The sequence below is a fragment of the Sorex araneus genome, chromosome 1 (assembly GCF_027595985.1).
Source record: "Sorex araneus isolate mSorAra2 chromosome 1, mSorAra2.pri, whole genome shotgun sequence".
Taxonomy (NCBI): Eukaryota; Metazoa; Chordata; class Mammalia; order Eulipotyphla; family Soricidae; genus Sorex; species Sorex araneus.
The window spans coordinates 34,252,411-34,275,620 of record NC_073302.1 but is presented as its reverse complement, the minus strand read 5'-3'; the positions used below and the strand labels follow the sequence as shown (position 1 = coordinate 34,275,620).

Here is a 23,210-nt window from a genome sequence, read left to right as displayed (position 1 = left end):
AGACAACAATGATATACATCTGCCTTTTTAAGCCCCTTTAAAGATATTGAGTTCTACTCTTATGACCCAATAATTTCACTTCCTGACATCTAGTTCCCAAACACAAAAATGCTACTTCTAAAAGGCATATGAATTGCAGAACTTGGTACCACAGCTAGGACATGGGAACAACTCAAATTTCAAACAACAGGTGAGCAGATAATGAAGTTGTGATATCCAACACAATAGGATACTACACAGCCACAAGGAATGATAAAAGCATGCAGTTCACTGTAAGTTGGATGGAACTGGAGGCTAGCATATTAAACAAAGTCATTCAGAAGGAGGAGGACAAATATTGGATATTCTCACTTATCTGTAGTATACAAGACAAAGGAACAGGAGATGGGTAAACCCTTGACCCTAGATTACAGAAATGAAAACGCCAAGAAAGGAGAAAAACGGGGGTGTGGAGGTGGAGAAGAGGTGGACACATTTGGCCATCTAGCAGTGAGGTAACTGTCTATAACAAAATCATAAGAGTCAGTACTATTATAAACATGTGACCTGAGCTATAATAATTAGATCAAAACAATGTTTGCTAAAGAGGCAGGGAAGGGAGACAGAGGGAAGCTGAGGTATTAATGGAGGGACACTGATACTGAAGGTGGGTTTAGAGTTGAAACATTGTCGGAAATTCCACTATTAATTGCACTGTAAAAAATGGTGTCTGGATTTTTAAAAATTTAGTATAAACATACTTAAAAATATACTGAGATCTAGAGAAGAAAATGAGTCTAAAAAGATATATAAAATTCAATTTGGCAGTCTTGTATTTCTCATACGTTAGTTTTCTTTACAACTCATTTAATTTTGTTTATGATATTAAGAAGTAGCTATTCTTGACCATTTATGTGCAAAGTTCTAAAATTTTTAAGTAACTTGCCCAGTGACCCACAGTTAGGGTATGATTACTCCCAGATCGTCTGATCCAAACCCCAAATTCTTCTTTCATTCTATAGGCTTAATTATGCAATGATTAAACTCATTCTCTCTCTCTCTTTCTCTCTCTCTCTCACACACACAACTCTTGTAAACCACCTTCAAAATTAATTAAAAGTTTAATTTACAAACCTTTGAGAGGAGACAATATAACATTTGATATTGCCAGAAAGCATATAAGAGGTACCAAGACCTTAACCAAAGAGAAAAAACTAGAATAGAAAATTCATTTGTTTAAGAGGTGAGATAAAATAGAAGCAGGCTGGGTGGGGGGCAGTGGAGGGTAATAGGAGGAAACCTAGGTACACTGGTGCTGAGAAATGTGCACTGGTGGAGGGATGGGTGTTGGAAACCTAGCTTTAAAGGGTCTATCTCACCGTATAAACAAAGGTTTATCTCGATTTTTAAAAAAAAGAAGTGAGATATTTCTTATGAGACTAAGTCATAAATAAGCCTCAAATTTGGTAAAGTCATATGGTGTCCCTGAAGTTAGTGATCCTATTCAGAAGACGGACCTTGAAATCAAAGGAGCTGAGTTTCCTTCCAACTGTAACATATCCTCTGAAAATGCGGGACCTTAATTTATCTACAGTTTATTAAGTAACTAATAAACATGAAAAATCCTTTCAACTTGCTATTAATTAAAAACACAAATTAAATAGAGAACTAAATGCCTGTGAATTATCAAATGTTTTTAACTTTAAATATCCAAGCAATGCTCACTAACTGGGGGAAAATTAGAGACATAGAAAAGATCATCACCCATAAATCCACTTGTCAAAATAACTGCAATTTAAATATATGTCTCTCAAAATCAACATCACACTTTTCTTTTGATTTCATAAGCAATTTCTTTTGAATAAATGCCCTTAATACAGGAGGCTGTATTGAATACAGAATGCAGTCTGTCATTTAAGAGATGCTAAAATATGACAACTGGTATTTGCCAAAGCCAAGTAACCTAAGATAGGTCTCAAGCTAAGTTGATGTTATTTGAAGGTAATTTTCCATCCATTCTCCTGTCTATGAATAGATCTGGAATTACCTCAATCCACAGAAGGGGTCCCAGGCCCAGACCCTTGACACAGTCATCACACCTCGTTCAGAAAATCAGAGATATGTGGAAGTGAATTCTAGTCTTTAATGACCACCATATTTAGGCAATATTAGTCATGACAGAATTGTATTTTCCCACTTTTTATTAGAAATAATTTCACAAAGCTTCAAGTGATATTTCAGAATAATAACAACAGCAAAAAACACCCTAAACTTTTTTCAATGTGTTTTCAGAGGCCTGGTTATGAGAGAAATTACACCCCTGCAGACTAAGTACAATGGCAATTTCTCACCCTCAGATAGTGAAGAGGAATGCCATGTCTGGCTTCTTCCTCCTTCGAGAAAGCCACCTACCAAATATTCATCTACTTGGAATGCAAGTTATGTGGCAGCCTTCATGAGGGCCTACTTTCAATTCTGGAGGAACCATAATCACCCTGAGGCCATGTTCCTCAAGCCAGACTGAACTCCAGGTAAGATGGGAAATGGGAAACTCAAATATCAGCTGCTATAAGGAAACGTCTGCCTGGACAATTATCCAATGGTAAGATCACATACTTTGCAAGCTTCCTAAGCTGCCATTTTTTGTTCACTTCTCTAGGGCAAATGTCTATCAGAAAGCTGCATTGTATTTTTTTTTAAAAAGAGGCAGGGGCCGGAGCGATAGCACAGCGGGTAGGGCGTTCGCCTTGCACGCGGCCGACCTGGGTTCAATCCCCGGCATCCCATATGGTCCCCCAAGCACCGCCAGGAGTAATTACTGAGTGCAAAGCCAGGAGTAACCCCTGAGCATCGCTGGGTGTGACCCAAAAAGAAAAAAAAATTTTATGGGGGCCGGAGCGATAGCACAGCGGGTAGGGCGTTCGCCTTGCACGCGGCCGACCCGGGTTCGATCCCCGGCATCCCATATGGTCCCCCAATCACCGCCAGGAGTAATTCCTGAGTGCAAAGCCAGGAGTAACCCCTGAGCATCGCTGGGTGTGACCCAAAAAGCAAAAATAAATAAATAAATAAATAAATAAATAAATAAATAAATAAATAAAAAAGAGGCAAACACTTTAAATATATTTCATTTCTACAGTTTATCATAGCGATGATCAGCGAGCTGACCATTCCAAAGCCAATTGGAACACAATAAAGTACATTGTCAACCACGAAGAAGTGAAGGCGTGAAGCTAGGCCTGGTCAATTCCCCCTTTGGAGTACAACTCAAAAATCACTGTCACTTATAGGTAGGTGGTCAAGAGTTTGGGGTTCCTGCAGCATAGAGAGTGCCTCATTCTAGTTGCATCACAAAGTTGTTCATTTTTAAGCATGCGAGTAGAAAAGCACAGCATACAGCTGTTGAGCTTTCCATCTGATAAGCTATTTTGCGTATCGTTCTTTTTATACATAATGATTGCTAAACATTGGAAGTAGTGTTGATTTATAACATTGCATCATTTTGCTATATATCTTTATATTTTGTTATCTATATATATATTACTTGGGCTGGAGCGATAGCACAGCGGAAGGGCGTTTGCCTTTCATGCGGCTGACCCGTGTTCGATTCTTCTGTCCCTCTTGGAGAGCCCAGAAGCTACTGAGAGTATCGAGCCCGCACAGCAGAGCCTGGCAAGCTACCCGTCGCTTATTGGATATGCCAAAAACAGTAATAAGTCTCTCAAGGAGAGATGTTACTGGTGCCCGCTCGAACAAATCGATGAGCAACGGGATGACAGTGACAGTGATAATATATTACTTATGATCACCATGAAAATTCTATTACTGGAGAGCACACACACATAGAGACAAAATGAAATACTGCTCAGTTACAAGAAAAGATGAAACACTGTCCTTTTCTACAGCTTAAATGGAACTAGAGATGACCATGTATTTTATTTATGATTTTTGAATCATACCCCACAAATACTAAGGGTTACTCCTGGATCTGAACCTCGGGGTGGCTTCTGCCAGTGCTTGGGGGTCATATTCAGTCATGGGGATCAAACCAGGTTGGCTGAATACAAGGTAAGTGCCTTAGCACTATACTATCTCTCCTGCCTTTATTTATTTTTCATTTTTGAGATTCCATGGTCTATAATACTATTAATAATGGGTTCTCATACACATAATTCTAACACACATTGATCACCAGTGTGACCCATCTCCTTTCACTAAGGACTTTGTCCTCAAAGCCTCCCACTGCCAGAAGAATCCTTTAGACAACCTATAAGAGAGTGGGATAAGGGGGATTCTACCTCCTCTTTCTTTCAATATTTCTGAGTTTGTCTTGAGTAAGTATACTATGACTGTTAAAGACACCCTCAAGAAGTGGGTCATGAATTTTTCAAAAACTATATTTTGGTAATCCCAACTTAAAAGTTAAATGCTCTGATATATGCGTTTAAAATCATGATTTTTTAAATAAGTCAGTCACAATAGATTATGTCTGGATTCATTTATATAAAATGTCTAGAATAGGCAAAACAAGGTAGAACATAGATTATTGGTAATTTAGGGCTAGAAAGGGAGTAATTGAAACTGCTAATGGGTGCAGGGGATTTCTCTTCTATATGATGAAAATATTGTAAAGTTAGATTATGGTGATTGTTGCATAATTCTGTGAATGTACTAAAATATGCAGAACCAAATACTTTAAATAGGTGAATTTCACTGTATCACTGTCACTGTCATCACTGTCATCCCATTGCTCAACAATTTACTTGAGCAGGCACCAGTAACGTCTCTATTCCTCCCAGTCCTGAGATTTTAGCAGCCTCTCCTTACTCGTTTTTCCCAATGATTGGAGGCTCTTTCACGGTCAGGGGAATGAGACCTATTGTTACTGGTTTTTTTTTAAATTTATTTCTTTTTAATTAATTAGTGAATCACCATGAGGGTACAGTTACAGATTTATACATTTTTGTGCTCATGTTTCCCCCATACAAAGTTTGAGAACCCATCCCTTCACCAGTGCCCATTCTCCACCACCGGTACACCCAACATCCCTCTTACCCTCCCCAATCCCATCTCCCCGCACCCCACCCTGCCACTGTGGCAGGGCATTTCCTTTTGTTCTCTCTCTCATTAGGTGTTGTGGTTCGCAATAGAGGTGTTGAGTGGCCATTGTGTTCAGTCTAGACCACATTCAGCCCGCATCACCCTTCCCCCGCATGGCCTCCAACCGCATTATACTTGGTGATCCCTTCTCTGAGTTGCCCTCTCCCCAGAATATGAGGCCAGCTTCCAAGCCATGGAGTCAACCTCCTGGTACTTATTTCTACTATTCTTCTATTCTTGGGTGTTAGTCTCCTACTCTGTTATTCTATATTCCACAGATGAGTGCAATCTTTCTATGTCTGTCTCTCTCTTTCTGACTCATTTCACTTAGCATGATACTTTCCATGCCGATCCACTTATACGCAAATTTCATGACCTCCTTTTTTCTAACAGCTGCATAGTATTCCATTGTATAGATGTACCAAAGTTTCTTCAACCAGTCATCTGTTCTAGGGCACTCGGGTTTTTTCCAGATTCTGGCTATTGTAAACAGTGCTGCAATGAACATATAAGTGCAGATGTCATTTCGACTATACTTTTTAACTGCTCTGGGATATATTCCCAGCAGTGGTATTGCTGGGACAGATGGGAGCTCAATGTCTAATTTTTTGAAAATCGTCCATATTGTTTTCCAAAAGGGCTGAACCAGTCAGCATTCCCACCAGCAGTGTAGAAGGGTCCCTTTCTCCCCACATCCTCTCCAACAAGGCGATGGACTGCTATTGTTGTTGTTTTTGACATATCTAATATGACACAGGTAGCTTGCCAGGCTCTATTCATGTGGGTAGGATACTCTCGGTAGCTTGCCAAGCTCTCCGAGAGGTATGTATGTAAATATATATATATGCACATATATATATATATATTACTCTCTATGATTTGTTGCCTACTGTCTGAACTCCATCAAATATGGTGTGGTAATTATCGAAAATGGGTAGGAAGTGTCTTATAATGTGTCATAAGCCAGAAAGCGGCCTGGAGCATGGTGGTGGTTGGGTAGTGGAGGTGGGTTACCAGAACTGGGTCCCTTGGGGCAAGGAGGGTTCTCACCCACCTCCCCTCTGGGGTGCCCTAAGTGTAAAACAGCCTGGTGCGGAGTCCGGTGGCATGGCTATATGGGGGCCTCATTTTATAATATACAAATTATTTTTCAACAATGTTTAAAAACCCGGCATGCTATAATATAAAGATAAATTATAAAACTCATGCAAATAACTTAAAGTTTCAATTTTTCTCTATTGGAATGACAAAAAAATTATCAGTGCCACAATAATATCAAGAGAGAGACCACAGAAGAAAGATAAAAGGTCTAAAGATGAATTGAATGGAACCATTTTCCTGCCTCTTGAACTGAATCCTATATATTCATCTGCCTTCTTCAATAGTAGTGATTCCCTACGTCTTTTCATGACACTCTCCTGGGACACACTCACTCCAGATCCAAATTTCATCTGCCATATGGTCCTGCATGGCTCCCAAATCTTTAACTCTAACCCAGATCACCCAGATACAAATATCGAAAGTTCAGTGAAATTTCTAGACAAAAATTCAAAATTCATAAATCCACATCAACTCATAATCCACTGCTACACTGCGTTTCCTATTTTGGAAAAAGACGTTACCTAACATGAATGTGCTGAACTCAGAAATACTGGAGTCCCCTTGCTAGTTCTCTCCATCCCTTTCATTCCATCATCACTAACTTCTATAAAATCTCAGTCTTCAGTGTCTTTCAGCACGGGTCTTCTAATCTCCTCTGCTTCCAGCTGGTTCATATACTTAGGAAGCTTATGTAGATTATTCACTGGACTTCCTCATTAACTGTTCTTGGCATCAATTACCTGCAGTTCTTTTATATTTTCTATAATGCAAACCTGCCTATGTCACTCCCTTTCTCACAATAGGTAAATGTGTCATCCAAATGTACAGAATTAAATGAACATCCACTTAGGTCTATAAAACGCATGGATATACAAGTAATTTTTTTCTGGTAATATTATTAGGGATACCACACCCAGTAGTGCTCATTGCTCCTGGGTCTGTGCTCAGGGATCATTACTGGAGGAGTCAGGGGGCCATATATGGTCCTGGAAATTGAACATGGGTCAGTTATTTGCAAGAAAAGCATCCTACCCATTGAACTATCTTTCCAGCCTTAGTACCTTTTATCTTACCTTAGTATTTTTTATATTTTTCTTCTTTCTTTATTTCCATTATTTTTTCATTTTTCTCTTTTCTTTTTAAAATTCTTTTATTATTTACTTTAGTACTTGTTACCTTTTATCCTATTTTTATAGTAGAGAAACACTTGAAACACTGAAAATATTTGGTTGGAGATACAGTACAGTGGGTAAGGGGCCTTCCCTCATGTGGCTGACCCAGGTTTGAATCCCAGCATCACATATTTGGGTGAATATGGTCACCCAAATATGCCAGGAGTGATCCCTGAATATAGTATCAGAAGCATGTCCTCAGGACTTCTGTGTGTAGCCCTAAAACTAAACATACATAAATAGATAAACAAATAAATGTGAAAATATTAACTTCAAAATAAATAGGGACATATACGCACGGTGCTTTATTATACTATGCAGTCATATTAAATCAGATTTTCTTTCCTTCTTTTTGTTGTTGCTACTGTTACAAAGCCCATGGTCACACAGTTGATGGGGGTCTTGGTAGGGTTTATTTACTTAGTTGCAGGGCACCCACAATTTGGGCACCCACCTTGTTGTGCTGTGCCAAAGATCACACTTGTTGGTGACTATATTGTGTAGTATGGGGTAGTGCCAGGAACAAACATTCTATCACTGAGCCACATGTCCGTATTCTAAAATCAGACAAAAGAAAGAAACTCACTAGCCAGTTATGCACCCCCAAAAATTGAATAAAGATTTAGGAGGTTTCTGGGGAGACAGTACAGGGGTTAAGGCCTGTACCCAGGTCTGATTTCTAGCACCACATATAATTTTTCTGAGCACTGCCAGGAGTAATTCCTGAGCACAGAACCTGGAGTGAGCACTGAGCACAGCTGAATATGGCCCCAAACCAAAACAACTTAATAGACATTTTAAAATTTTAAAATTACTCGGGGCCGGAGCAATAGCACAGCGGGTAGGGCATTTGCCTTGCACGCGGCCGACCTGAGTTCGATCCTCGGCATCCCATATGGTCCTCCAAGCACCGCCAGGAGCAATTCCTGAGTGCAAAGCCAGGAGTAACCCCTGAGCACCGCTGGGTGTGACCCAAAAAGCAAAATAAATAAATAAATAAATAAAATTTTAAAATCACTTACTGAAACCTCTATTTTCTGTAATGGGAATTGATGTTATCAAAATTGATCAGCAGTTTAAAAGAAACAAAAATACTAAAACTTAAAAGTAAAATTGTCTATATAAATTTTATAATTAATTTCATATGAAATTAATTTGTTATATAATGATAAAATTTAAAATTAAGTGTAAGTAAGGATTGGACAGATAGTACAGCAGATAGTGTGTTTGCCTTGCACAAGGCTGACCCAGGCTCCATCCCTGGCGTTCCATATGGTCCCCCAACACACCATCAGGAGTCATCCCTGAGTGCTGAGATGGAGTATTCTTTGAACATCACCAGGTATGGCCCCCAACAAACAAATAACAACCAGAAAAAGTGATGGTAAAATCTCACAGATGTAATTCTGAATATGTCCCTCTGCTTTTGACTAAATTCACTCAGTATGACACCGTCTAGTTTCATCCATATACTAGAAAATTGCATGATTTTATTTTTCTTATATATTTTTTTCTTATAGTAATTTTCCGTTGTATCACATCAGAGTCTCAGAGTAGGTTATCACAAAGTATGGTAAAAGAATAACAACGACCAAAGGCAACAGAACCTGAGAACTGTGTTATCCACCTGAGGAGGATGGAGGGGAGGGAGATATTCTGGTGGAGGGTGTGATATTGGAATGTTGGATGCATGAAAGAAATATCACAAATATCATGATATATATGTGTTTATATATATATCACGAATATCACAAAATAAACATCACAATGTTGGAATGTTGTATGCATGAAACAAACATCATTATAAATCATGGTGCTTCCAATTAACACACACACAGAAATAGAAGAAAAGTAAACTCAAGGCTGGATTTCACCATGAGAATCTTGGCCAAATCAGTCTGAGCTTAAGCTTCCATGAGAAGCGTTTGAAGTGGGAAATCTAGAGGGTAACTCAAAATTGGCATCTTAAAAGTCTATCTCCCACAATGAGTATGAACCAGAAATAAATGGACTCAGACTTTCAAAGAACATTATATGACTGAAACCCAATCATGAACAGCTTTGAAACTGTGTATTTAACTGTGATTTCATTAGAATTAATAAATAATTTTTAATTTGAAGAATGCGATTTTTTTCAAGGAAAATAGACATTGGAGTGACAAGGCTTGGGACTCTTAGCTTAGATAGTCTGTGGACTGTATCACTGTATCACTGTTATCCCGTTGCTCATTGATTTGCTCGAGTGGGCACCGGTAACGTCTCCATTGTGGGGCTGGAGCGATAGTACAGCGGGTAGGACGTTTGCCTTGCACTCGGTCAACATGGGTTCGATTCCTCCATCCCTCTCGGAGATCCCGGCAAGCTTTTGAGAGGATCTCGTCCTCATGGCAGAGCCTAGCAAGCTACCCGTGGCACATTCAATATCCCAAAAACAATAACAAGACTCACAAGACTCACAATAGTCTATGGACAGATATATCAATTTTTATTCTCTTAGATACAGGCTAGCCATTTCTTTATAAAATGTTCTTTGTCATATGAGGGTTGAGAGGCAAAAAAAAAATGAAAAACCAAACAAAAAGCAAAAAGATATTTTCTTGTGTGAAACCTTTACTATGAGAAGGTTTAAAAAAATTTAAATACTCCCTAAGAAGCTGATCATGACAACCAGCATTTGTATGAGTTTGAGCCACCAAATTATATCATTTGATATGTTTCAAAGGAATAAATTTTTTTAAACCTCAAACTGAAAATAGAAAATGCATTGTGTACATGTTAATGGCTCAGGTTCTCAACAGAAACAATTGAAAATTCTTTATAAAAGAAATAATCTTCATCACAGTCTTAGACAGTTTACACAGACAAACTCCAAGGCAAAATTCACAGTTAAAATTCACAAAATGCATAGGAAAGTAATTTGCAGTAGAATTGAAACATCAGATTTTAAATATTGGAATTAACAAATACAAAAGCTAAGAACATTTAGTACTGTTGGGATCTATAACAAATAGATTTGAAAATATAAGTCATCAAAAATTATATTTGGGTATAAAGACCAAAAAAGAACATCTGGAATCAAAACTATAGTCTTTTAGGGCTGAAGATCTAATCCAATGGGCTGCATGCACCATTTATTCTCAGTACCATATGGTTCCTTAAGTACCACCAGGAACAACTCTAGAATACTAAGGTGGAACTAGCTCCTGAGCACTAATGGGTGGGCCACAACCCAAATTATTTTAAGTTAAAAACCTCATTGGAAGGGTTTAACAACTGTTTAAACACAGTGGAAAAGAGAATCGATAAACTTCCATGTAAATCTGAAGAAATTATTCAAAATTCAGTGCAGAGGGAAAAGGAAATATGTGCGGGAAATACTACTACACAATTGTAAGGACTGATGAAATCATGCAATTCTCAGCAGCATGGGTTGAACTGGAATACATCATGTTACATGAAGCCACGGAAGGATAAACACAGGATGGTATCACTTATATGTGGTATTTAGATAACTGGATGAGGGAATGTAATGATTAAAGGGGGATACCCAGATCAACCTTGACCCCAGAATATAGGGAAGAAAAGGAAAGAAATAGTGTAGGAGAGATGGGGAGAAAAAAAAACAGATGCAAAACAACAAGGGCCAGGTCAGGGGATTCAGATACAAAGGTCGTATTAAAGAATGATAGAACCAAATATCCAAACTACAGATTCAACAATATTGAAATCAAGAGACCCAAAATTTAAACAACTGAACTTAGAAAGGTACCTGTCAAGAGGGCAGGTGCGGGTGGGGGTTGGGGGTTAGTGGAGGGATATTTGAGGGAACTTGGGATCACCAGTGGAGAGAAGTTAACACTGGTGGTGGAACTAACCTCAATAGTTGAGTTTAGACCAGTGCCTAAAACTCAACTATGAATAATTTTGTAAATAACTGTGCTCAAATTTTTTAAAAAGTAGAATATTGTCATTAGCTTTTTAAAAAAATATATAGACTGGTGTAAAAAAGTCTTTTTTGAGTTCCAAAATTGTTTTTAACCTTTTTTAAGATGCATAATCTTATGATCATTAAAGAAATTGAATCATATATAGTTTACACATTAAAAAACTCCAGTCAAGAGAGTTTCACTAGAGAGTTCATCACATATTGAAGAAAAATAAAATTCCAAGCTTATGAATACACTTCCAGAGAATAAAAATAAGTAAATATGTGTGCAATATATTTTCTCACTTTTAACTTTCATCCTAAAACCTGACAAAGACAAATGACAAATTAAAAACACATAGTTATGACACTCTGAACAAAAACTGGGTGCTAAAAGGAAGTAGAGTAATATGCACAATACCCTTTCAGTTACAATATTGTAAACCACAGGTGGCTGAAAGGAAAATAAGAAAGGGGGGAGAGGGAGGGGGAGAGGGAAAGAAAAAAAGTATCTGCCATGGAGGCAAGCTATAGAGGTAGGTTATAGGGATGGGGCAGGGGAAGGAAGTGGAAAACTGGGGACATTGGTGGCGAGAAACATGCATTGGTGATGGGATGGGTGTTGGAATACTGTATGACTGAAACTCAATCATGAGCAACTTTGTAACTGCATATTTCACATTGATTCAATAAATCAAAAAACACAGGAGGTCAAAAAATACAAAGCAATCTCAATCAAGAACATGGGTGCAATAATCCTAAACATACTAACAAATAAACAATATGCAATAATTATCAGTATGTGAAAAAGATCATTTATTCCAGGGAAATGTTAGTTATTAAATACTAGAAAATTGATATTATTTTCTTTGTTAATCACTGTATCACTATCATCCTGTTGTTCATCGATTTACTCGAGTGGGCACCAGTACCATCTCTATTACACTCAACTCTGAGATTTTAGCAGCCTCTTCTTACTCTTCTTTCCAACTATTGGAGGCTCTTCCAGGGTCAGGGGAATGAGACCTATCGTTCTTTGTTAATAAAGAAGAAAATAACATGGTTATCTTATAAAGAAAACAATTGAAAAATTTAACATCCATTAATAAATTTTCTTATAACCAGTAACATAGAGGTCGAAGATATAGTATAGTGGCTAAGGTTCTTGCCTTACACGAGGCCTACCCAGGTTCAATCTCTGGCACCCCATATGTTTACCCTAACCCCACCAGGTGTGATTTCTGAGCACAGAGCCAGGAGTAAGCTCTGAGTATAGTTGGGGTACTGAGCACTGCTGAGGCCCTAAATACCCCCTGAACTTTCCCCCCCCCAAAAAAAGAAAAAAAGAAAAAATCTTTCAGTAATCTAAAAATATAAATAAGCTTGTTAACTTGAGGGCTGGAGCGATAGCGAAGTGGGAAGGTCGTTCACCTTGCATGTGGCTTCGATTCCTCTGCCCCTCTTGGAGAGCCCAGCAAGCTACCAAGAGTATCTCGCCCATACAGCAGAGCCTGGCAAGCTACCCATGGCGTATTCGATATGCCAAAAACAGTAACAACAAGTCTCACAATGGAGACATTATTGGTGCCCGCTCCAGCAAACCGATGAGCAACGGGATGACAGTGACAGTAATGTAACTTGAGAAAGGCTATAAGAAATAATCACTGTAAACCTGGGGAACCATCACAACTCATAGATAAACACTGAAAGCTTTGCCTATGCTGTAGGGAAAAACATCCACCTTCCCTGCTTTGATAAATAAAATGGGAATCCAAACTTGTCTAATAAAGAAAAGAAACAGTAATGCAATGACTGAAAATAAGGCTTCTTGAACATGACAGAACCCAAAATAATTTATGAACAATTAGAAAATTTTCATTGTTTTTCTTCTGGACTAAAGGTCAATTTATAAAAATTAATCCCATGTTTATTACAGAAGAAATAAATAACTAGAGTGTGCATTTTTAAATGCCGTTTTCAGTAGCATTGCAAGGAAATTTAATAAAAGTTGCACTAATTTAGTATTGAAGAACTTCTTTAAAAACTATAAAAATCATTAAAGGAGAGAGAAATAAACAAGAATATTTGTCAAATTCATGGGACTAGAGGACTCAATATTCAAAAAAGTTCATTTTCTTCAAATTAACCTACAAATTAAAAACATTCTAGGGGCTGGAGCGATAACACAGTGGGTACGGCATTTGCCTTGCATGCAGCCGACCCGGGTTTGATTCCCAGCATCCCATATGGTCCTCTGAGCATCACCAGGGAGTAATTCCTGAGTGAGCCAGGAGTAACCCCTGTGCATTGCTGGGTGTGACCCAAAAAGCAAAAAATAAATAAATAAAAAACATTCTAAATAAAATACATTAGATTTTTTCAGTAAATTTGTCAAGATGTTTCTAAACTGTAATTAAATTTAATTAATTTTTAAAAAGATGCTTCCAAAATGTATAAGGAATAACAAAGGACCAATATTAGGCAATATGTTTCTGAAGAAAAACAAGATTTACCAAATATCAAATATTGACATAATTAAGAAAATGTGATATTTACAGAATTACAAATTATCCAAAGGTACAAGTTACAGAGCCCAGAAGCTGATATTCACATGCATGGAAACTTGGTTTATGATAAACCTGACATTGCAAATTAGTGGGAAAGAAGTGAATTCACAGGTTATCCTTATTTAAAAAAAGAAAGAAAACATACAATTATTTCTTGTCAAACACAGTCAATTCCAAGTGTGTTAAAAACCTAACTGTTAAAGATTGATTTACGGCATTTTTGAAAAATAATAAAAAGAATATCCTTAACCTGGAGAGGGAAACTTTTCTTAACAAAAACCAAAGAACAGGAATTTTAAAGAGAAATTCTTAATTTGAATACGTTAAAATTAACGTTTACTTTGTTAGTAAACATATCAATATAGTGGGAAAAGAATGGAAGAAGATACCTGAACACATAAAGCCCAAGCACTAATCTTTGGGATATATTCAAAGTCCTATGGGGGAGGTAGGCATGGCTCAAGCTCAGCAGTACAGCCTTAGCCTCCTTGCATGTATGAATTCCTCAGTTTGAGTTGAAGAAGAAGGTAGGAAGACAGGGAGGGAGAGAGGGAAGGGATAGAAAGGATGGAAGGGAGGGAGGGAAAGAAGAAGAAAAGGAGAGGAAAGGAGGAAGAAAGGAAGGGAAAGAGGGAGGGTGGAGAAAAAGGAAGAAAAGAAAGCACTCCTACAAGCCAATAAGGAAAACGAAAATCCGAGAGAAATATGCGCAACAGGTTTGATCAATCACTTCACTAGAAGACAAACCATGGGATACTCTACTTCACTGTTAATTGAGAAATTGCATATTTTAATCAAATGAGAACGCATCACATATTTAAAAGCATAGCAAAAAAATACTATCTAATATAAAAAATCAATAAAAATACTGTCTAATATCAAGCATTGACAAATATGTAAAACAACAGGAATTTTGATACATTGCTGATTGAAGCATAATTACAACCACTTTGGAAGGCAATTTGGAATTAACTATTCATTTGAAGAGGCACATGATCTATAACTAACCAAAGTCAACTCTAGACTTAAACAAAAAACAAAAACTGTTGAATAAGTATAATAGGAATGTATGTTATAATGTTCTTTACTATTTATAATGGGAAAAAACTAGAACTACCTAACATATTCACCAAAGATGACAGATTGTGCTTAATTCATACAATAGAATATTTTATAGTCATGCAAATGAATAGAGCATAAATATGACTTGAGAGAAAAATTTATTGGTTCTTAATATTGAATGAAAAAATATCACCACTACAGAGTATTTAAGAATTCCACCAAATTTGTGATAAAATTTTAAATAAAATCAAAAGTACAATAAGAATAATATTTAGGGTAGTTGTCATGTGACTACTGAGAGCCAACAAAGAGTATGTGAAGGAAAACACTCAGGTACCTTCAACATTAATGGCAATACTGCCTATCTAAAACTGAATGATAGGCGAATAGGAGTTGATTATATGTTGATTATTTATAGCTTATATATAATTTATAAACTTTTATACACAATATTTAGCAGTCCAAAAGAATTTCTACTGGTATACAAAAATGCACATTTTACATTATTACAATTTGTACTTTGTGTCAACACCAATATGCTTTTATGAGCTCTTTAGCATTAGAATAAAAATATCAAAAACTATGATTCTACCACAACCACACGTTATAACTGTAAATGGATACAAACTACATATAAGCAAGAAAGAAAACAGCATTTGACTTTTAGTTTAACTTTTCTCCTTCCTTTTAATTTCCTTTCATGTTAATATAATTTTATGCCAATAATAAAAAGATAAGGAACAGAATATTTATGCCCAGATCTTCTATGAAAACTATTTGGACCAAAGACTAGATAACTAGTCTCTTGATTTCTGTACTTGTGAGCCTTGATTTACATAGTAACCAAAACATACCTCATCAATCTTCATTATCCATGTTACCTTTGACCATAATCCTGACAGTCATGGAAATGTGTACCTAGACAAAGTACTGCCCAAAATCTTTCCTAAATCCAACCCTGTGACCCATACTACAGAAGAAAAAGTTTATGACCAAGTTACTCCTTGTTACTAAAGGACCAAAAAGATAAAAATATGATTTAAGACAACTTACATAGATTCTATTCAATTTACAGCCAAAAAATTGTTTCTATTCTGTATTTAAGGGTCATTGAAAATACAAGGTCATCAGAAACATTTTATCTAAATCGTTTTAAGAAATAATCTAAATGTTTCTCAAAAAGACATTTAAAACAAGTTGAGGATCAGAAGATCATTAATGCTTAATATTGTACTCACCCGTGTATCTAGTTTGTGAAAGAACATAAAGTAAACGAAGAACAAATTAGAGATAGTGTTGAAATGACTTTAAATCACAACTGAAGTGTTCATACCATCAAACTTAGAAGAAAAAAATCAATACTGCTATATTGAAGTTAAGAATAAATTAGAGGCATGTAAAAGTCTGGAATAACAATATGCTATAAAAATTACTGATATAAAAATATGCCATTTAACAAATTTGATACTACAGAGGCATAAAATTCCACATAGAGTCTGGAAGCAACCATGTGAACATAAGGAGGTAGCTGGGGTAATGCCAATATGGTTAATTCAGAAAGAAACTCAGATTTATAACTGGTTAGGTTTAATTTCTGTTTTGAAGATAAATTACATGCCAGAAATCTATCTGCTTCGGAAATTTTTCTACAGATATTTAAAGGCAAAAACTGGACAACATCAAGAATATATTTCAGCAAATATCTTTTCTCCTCCAAATCTTATGAACACCTCAGTTCACACATATATATACATGCACTCACACACATATTCATATGCATGCTTCCTAAACTAACTTTTCAGCAATAAAGAATTTTAGATTACTAAGTACAAGGTAACATATAGGTATAAAACACCACAATTGTTTCAAAACTAGTCGAATAATTCTGATGTTCCAAGGGTTGTGTTTTTTTTTTTAAAGAAATCGATTTAGAAAAAGTTGGAAAAGAAGACCAATTTGATTGACAGTTTGGAGTTTGTGTTTCCACCATCTGATCATAGCCAAATGCAAATGCGATTAAGTTCTGAGAGACAGGAATCTGTGGAATTGTCTGCAGCTTATTAGAATCTTTCCTCTCAGTACCATCCAGCCAGGGGAACAAGGGTCTTTCCAAGTATCCCTTAAATTCGGAAGAGAAAATCATCTCTTTTCCAGGTGCCAAGTCTGAACAATTTGGGAGAATTGTCACTTGAGGTTTTGAGGTAAGCTTCTGTGAGGGTCAGTAGGAAAAAGAATTCTTTTGTATTTCTGCCTTGAACACACAAGGGAAAAAAATGGTGGCAGAAGTGCTACATGGTTACCATCTTTGCCCTAAGCAAATTCTGCAATTATTTACATCGGTGTTTTTCAATCTTCTAATCCCGCAGACTGCACCTGCCCCGCAGACCAGACTGGGAGCAGTTACAGCCAAGGCCGGCAGTTCAGTGGTTTTCAACCTTTCTACACCTACGTCATTCAGAGATCCAGCATATATAATCATTCAGAGATCCGGCATACACACATATAATCACAAGTGCATGCCTTTAAGCTACTAATCATGTAACTAAAAATGGTGAAAATGTAAACCCACTTTGTATGTCAACAAAGACATTCAACAGTTCATTCAGAAACCCATTTTTAAGTATCATGATTGCGTTGTTTTTATTTTCTGTTTCGTTGAGGTGATGTTGGTTTACAAGACAATAGATGTTTATATGTATCTTATGTATTTTTACACACCTATTCAATAAACTGAACCATAATTATGCATGTCACACATTTTATCTAGTTTTGGAAGATTGAAAAATAAAAAAAGAGAGGTTTGGGTGTGTGTGTGTGGAGTGGGGGGGGGGGCTTCTTTAGAGGGGGATTATTTTTTCCTCTGCTTTCAAACGCGAAACTCCTGGCAGATGGCAGTGTGAAACGAGCACCCTGTTTGAGGACACGCTGCTCATGGTGTTCATCTCGGTGTGCACTGCGCTGCTCACTGAGGCCATAGCTTGGGTCTTCAGGACAGACAATGCAAGAGGCTGAAGGCAGAAGTGGAGAAGCAGAGTAAAAAGCTGTGGAGGAAGAAACCCATTACAGAATCAACTGGTCGGCAACAGAAGAAGCAAGTCGAGAGACAAGAAGAGAAGCTGAAGAATCTCTTCAAGGATCTCTTGAAGGCTCCCATGAAATCCATGTTAACAATTGGATTTTGTTTTACTGACTTTGTTTTTCTGACTTTTAAGGGTAATGTTCAATTTCATATTTGACGGCAGGGTGGTGACCAAGCTCCCTTTCACCCTTCTCTCCTACATCCATCAGCCTCTTCCACCAGAAACTTCTGGAATGGCGCTTCCATTTCCCTCTATAACCTCTCCACCATGTCCATTTGCCAGTTTATTCAGCAGTTTCTTGCCTGGTCCCTTCACAAGCTACCACCAATCAGGTGGGTGGATTCCTTGCCCCCTCCCCCACCCCTAATAGCAAGTTCTTTTGAACTTGGGAAGAACCTAGTATTCAGATTAGACTGGAATCAGTGGCTGCCTTCACTCTTCATCCATTCCCTAGTATCGAGTTCATTATTGCTGGGCCAGTATTGAGTTCATTATTCCTGGTTTTGATCTGATTATTGAGTATGGTACCTGCCCATTACATGGCACTTTTGGCCATAGCATCCATGTTTTTTGTAAACAGGCATGTTGGTATGATCTTTTCAAGTGATGCTGAGGTAATGAGGAACAAGTAGCATCTTTTTTGTCTTGCTTCCTTGGTATTTTCTGTCATTCTGACCATCAGGCTGTGCTGTGGCCACATGCCAAGGAATTGGCTCTTGGGGAGCATGTAAAGATCAGGAAGAAATGGAATGAAGATCAGACTAAAGGTGACAGAGGGAAAGTGGTGGTGGGTTATGGGCAGTTTGGTGCTGGGAAATGCAGTAAATTTGTACATCAATACCATAAACATTAATACCACTATAACCGTGCTACCTAAAGTATAATAAAAAAATTTAGACCGGAAAAAATAATCTATTTTGCCAAACCTATCAGATCCTACTGACATTTCTAGTCTTTCTCTCTTCCCTGTTTCTGCTCTGAAACCAGTTAATTACTACCTGAGTTAATCTCATTGTTGAAATATATTGATATAATCAGCAAGCAAAAACAAAAATATAAATACTCTGGCTCTTTGTAGCCACTTCCACTAGAATACTCACATGAGAATCAAATAAGTGCTCTTGTTCTTTCTAAACACACACATACATACACACATACAAGAACACACACACAACAATGAACACACACCTTTAAGATAAAAGATGTTCACTGTGGGACTCCATTAATTGAGAAATATCTGGATACTTTAGAATCTAAATCTATTCTTCAAATTATTACCAACAGTTGAAAAACAAGGCAAGAAGCAGAACAAGTCCCAGAACTAGATTCCTTCAAAATTATTTAATTACAAAGGCATAAAACCAAAATAGTGAAAAGGAGAAATAATTTTTTTTATTTTTTATTTTTTATTTATTTTTAAAATTTATTTATTTTTAATTAGTGAAACACTGTGAGGGTACAGTTACAGATTTATACACTTTTGTGCTCATGCTTCCCTCATACAAAGTTTGGGAACCCATCCCTTCACCAGTGCCCATTCTCCACCACCAGTAAACCCAGCATCCCTCCCACCCTCCCCAATCCCATCTCCCTCCACCCTACCCTGCCACTGTGGCAGGGCATTCCCTTCTGTTCTCTCTCTCTAATTAGCTGTTGTGGTTTGCAATTAAGGTGTTGAGTGGCCACTGTGCTCAGTCTCTAGCCCTCATTCAGCCCGCAACACCCTTCCCCCCGCATGGCCTTCGACTACATTATAGTTGGTGATCCCTTCTCTGAGTTGCCCTTTACCCAGAATGTGAGGCCAGCCTCCAAACCATGGAGTCAACCTCCTGGTACTTATTTCTACAATTCTTGGGTGTTAGTCTCCCACTCTGTTATTCTATATACCACAGATGAGTGCAATCTTTCTATGTCTGTCTCTCAAAAGGAGAAATAAATTTAACAAATGTACAATAATAATTTGATATGAAAAAAATAGAAAAATCTTGACCCATGCCCCCCCACTATTCAAAAATTATAATTTGAGGCTGGTTATAGACTTAAATATAAAGGTAAAAAAATAATTTTAGAAGAGATCAACAAGCAGCAGAGATACCTCCAGACCTCATGCCAGTTTGAATCTCATATTGGAGTACCTGGGAGGGGCGGGTATGCCTACCACCTACCCAGAGCCCCAGCAGCCAAAATCATCCAGAACCCAATCCCCACCGTGCTCAAGGCCTATCTCCACAGGTTTGGGACAAGCCTCAGGTATGAGTGAATCTATTGAAAAACTCAAGAACGTAGGTTTTGTAACCAAAACCTCCAGACTCTCACGGAGTCAGGTTGGGTGACCTCCCCCAATCTCCCTGTTCTTCCGAGAACCTGGCAGTCATGCCAATAACTGGCACCGTATAAGCTCATTAACAGGCCATGATCCAGAGACTCACAAAGAAATCTCAGGAGAGATCAAAAGTTGCAGAAATGCCTCCCAACCTCGTAGTTGTCATCCAATTAAAAATTTAACTCCAGCTGTATCACCCAATTTAAAAGTTTAGAATTCCTGGAGATATGGTTATACTCATGACTGCAAGACATCCCATATGGTTCCAGGTTGAGATACAAGAATCTTCACACTCCTCCACCTAAGAAAGTTTATTTGATTATTTTTCGTGAATTACTCATAACAAGAAATACAAAATAAAATATTTAGAGCCTGCTATTGGGTGGTGTTTAGGAAAATTTGAAATAATAGTGGTGCAAAGGTGTAAATGTGGTGGGAAATGGTGGTGGGATTGGTGATGGAATATTGAGTGTAATAAATTATTGTGAACAACTCTATAAAAATTAAATTTAAAAAAGGTAAAACAAATGAAGTTAGAACCAATTATAAATACATTTAAATATACACATATATAATAAAATCTTTACATTCTTACTAGAAGCAAAAACTTTTTTAAAAGGAGAGGAAATATGAACTGTAAATGAAAAACACTGAAAAGTTATACAAATCATAAAACATCTGCTTCACCAAAATATACCATCAAGAAAACAAGTGGACAAATTTCAGTCTGGGAAACGTGTGCATAATACATATAATAATCAATAGCATATACAGAAATTTTTATCAATAATTAAAAGACAAAGAGTTCAATTTCTTAAGTAGACATAAGACTTGAACAGAAAACTTACAAAAGAAGATATAAAAATGGCAATAAGCACATATTAAAGTATCCAACAGCATAATTTACCACCAGGTTAATGCAGAGTAGAATATAGTGATATAACACTATACACAACACACATAGCTAAAACTTTTTTAAAGTATTGCCTGCCCCTTGGCTCAGTCATAGAGCACATGTTTCTAAAATTTAAGGTCCTGAGTTCAACCCTGATATTGAAAAAAAATGAAATAAAATAAAAATTAACAGCACCAAATATTGTTAAGCATGTAGAGCAGCCCAAATTTTCATTTATTCTGGTGGGAATGTAAAATATTACAACAACTGGCAAACTTACTGGCAGTTTCTTTAAAAGTTAAACATACAGCAATGCCAGATAGTGCAGGGGCTAAAGCGCTTACCCTGCATGGTGGCAGCCCAGTTTTAATCCTTGGACAGCATGGGTCCCAAAGCATCTCCAGGAGTAATTCCCCAATTCAGAAGCAGGAGTATCCTCCAAGCATTTCCAGAAATAACCACAAAATAATCTACCCTATGACCTAAAAAGTCTACTCATAACTTCCCGAGGGATGTAAAAAATGCATATTCACATAAAGTTTCCTATAAAAAATGTTCACAATAGCTTATTCATAAAGTTATAAGACAAATTGAAAACAAAGTCAATTGTCTAACCATAGGGGAAGGAACGTTCATCAAAACTTTTGTTCAGTCCAGACCCCATAGCAGGCTGTCTTCACCAGGGCAAATTGGAGGGGGCCGGTGAGTTTTCCTCTTCATTTCAACAGAGCCCTGGCAGCCAAAATCCTCCAGAACTCAATTGCCGCCATACTCATGGCAGCTCTCCATAGGTTTACCCATGAGTGAATCTGCGGAGAAGCCAGGTGTGCGGGACCCCTGATAGAAAGCTCCAAGCCTGCTGGGAGCAGGAATGGGCCTCCTTCCTGCATCTCCCAAGTTTATCAATAGCTTGCCAGTCACACCCACGAACTGTCCCTGGCTTTTTATCACCTCATGAACAGCCTGGATCCAGAGACTCAGAAATAAAGCTCCCAGAAGAATATATGCTGGAAGAATCCATTGGGATGGGAGATCTGTGCCAAAAGTAGATAAAGGACCAAACATGATAACCTCTCAGTTTCTGCATTACAAACCATAATGCTCCAAAGTAGAGAAAGAATATGGGGAATATTGTCTGCCATGGAGGCAGTAGGAGAGTGGGAAAGGTGGGGGTATACTGAGGATATTGATGATGGGGAATGTGCACTGGTGGAGGGATGGGTGTTTGATCATTGTGTGATTATAACTCAGACGTGAAAGCTTGTAACTATATCTCACAGTGAATCAATAAATTTTTTTTAAAAAATTCCATCTGTCAGTGGCCATCAGAAGTGGCCTTCCTCTACCCAATATGAAATGTTGACCTCAAATCATAGTAGACTGAGAAGGTATATATGCATGAGAGAGGGGTGCTTTTCTTTTAGGAGAAATTCTAGAAATAGGGAGGGACACATATGAGCGACATTGCAAGATGAGCATGCATGCATTTCACTACCTACTATGGGACACTGTTCCAGGGCTAACTCTCCAGGTGCAAAACTTGCTAAGGTGATTGTCTGTGGGTGATCCTTCATGCCCGTGCCTCTGAACATAAATGCAGAGCAGCAGGGAGCAGTTCTGTTTCCAACTAAACATCAACTGATCAAATTAATTCATTAACTTCATCACTTCCATTTTTGTCTTTAATCCCACAGTTTTGAATATAATGGTGGGATGAAATCTCCTGAGTTTTGCTCTCATAAAAGACTTTCAAAGAAGAGAACACTTTCACTGAAATGTTTTGTCTTGCAAATGCATTAAGTCTCAGATGGTTTTACATCCAAAAATAACCAATTTGGCCCATAATTCCTGACAATAGTTGGCACAAATTGAGCGTGCGACTATCCTATATCTTTGGGCATACCTGGAAGTGTATGAAAAGAGTGCAGCAGAGAAAGCTGATAACTTTATTTTTAATGTCCTTATTTATTTCTGAGACAAGTGTTACTGGATTTTAGAGACATTTG

The 23,210-nt window shown here is 37.5% G+C and overlaps 1 pseudogene; it reads left to right on the top strand.

Annotated features, from left to right (window-relative positions):
• The first annotated feature begins 384 nt into the window (after nucleotides 1-384).
• LOC101552410 (calcium load-activated calcium channel-like) lies at nucleotides 385-18,369 on the top strand (annotated as a pseudogene).
• Nucleotides 18,370-23,210: the final 4,841 nt, after the last annotated feature.